Here is a 1,068-nt window from a genome sequence, read left to right as displayed (position 1 = left end):
TGTGAATGACAAGTAAGGAGAAGCCTGGGCTTGTCGAGCTTGTCGCCTATCTCTGGGCCGGTAGCCCCCCGAGAGGCGGGCCTGCCACAAATCTGATGGTTCCCCGGTGCACACGAGGACTTGAATAGAAAGACAAGCTAAATAAATCCAAATCAGTGACTCCCCTTTACAAAACGACTGCAGCCGTTTGCCTCGTCGCACTGTACGGGCTTCAAACAGAGGCGAGCACTCCAACATACAAACTTACGGTAGAAGATGTGCACGCTGGTGATTATGCAACCCGCTATACGTTATCATTTTCTTTATATTTCCCCCCCATGTTGCACGTTCTCAAACCGTCAACTGCATAGTTGCGAATGAGAGCAAGCCTCAACCCGCTGTTGATTATCCCGTCGTGGATCTCTCTTCGATGCGGATGTCTACTTGAATGCCAATTTGGCCCGTAATGAAAAACTCCCTGTTCGCATCAGTGTAGTCACAAAGGATGAAATCCTTGTCGATTCCTTGAGGTGCCGTAAAGGCCGCAACAGGAGAGAATGCAGGGGCTTGCGAGGGATTGATAACATCCGATATTGTGAGTACAACAAGGACAAAAGCGGGGGATTTGCGCTGGAGCTACGGGTACTAATACTGTGCCAACGGCAGCTCGAAGCCACCGAGTGAAACCCGACAGGAACTGGGTAGCGATTCAGCTGATTATCTGAGATGGACTGAATACAAGGGGACAGTCGTGTTCTCCTCTGTATAATTTGGGTATACAGAAGGAGACATTTCATCACACTTTCGAGTACACCGAGGATGCTGGTACCACTCCTAACTACTGCCAATTGCTGCAGAAGGCTGTTAAGGCAGGATTGGCAGCCTTCGAGTAAGGAAATGTCGTAGTCAGCCTCACTACAGAAAAGTCCCATAACTCTTCTCTGTATAGCGAAACGCGATAATGATACACACCCGACAGCTAACCAGCCTCGTCGACTTCTCTCCAGCCAACACATCACTTATCACTTTTGCTTGTGCTGTATTATGTTAACATTTGTTCCAGCAAAAAAAGATACCCTCAGAAAGAAG

The sequence above is a fragment of the Eimeria mitis genome, genomic scaffold (assembly GCF_000499745.2).
Source record: "Eimeria mitis Houghton genomic scaffold, Emh_scaff104, whole genome shotgun sequence".
Taxonomy (NCBI): Eukaryota; Apicomplexa; class Conoidasida; order Eucoccidiorida; family Eimeriidae; genus Eimeria; species Eimeria mitis.
This window is presented reverse-complemented; position numbering follows the sequence as displayed.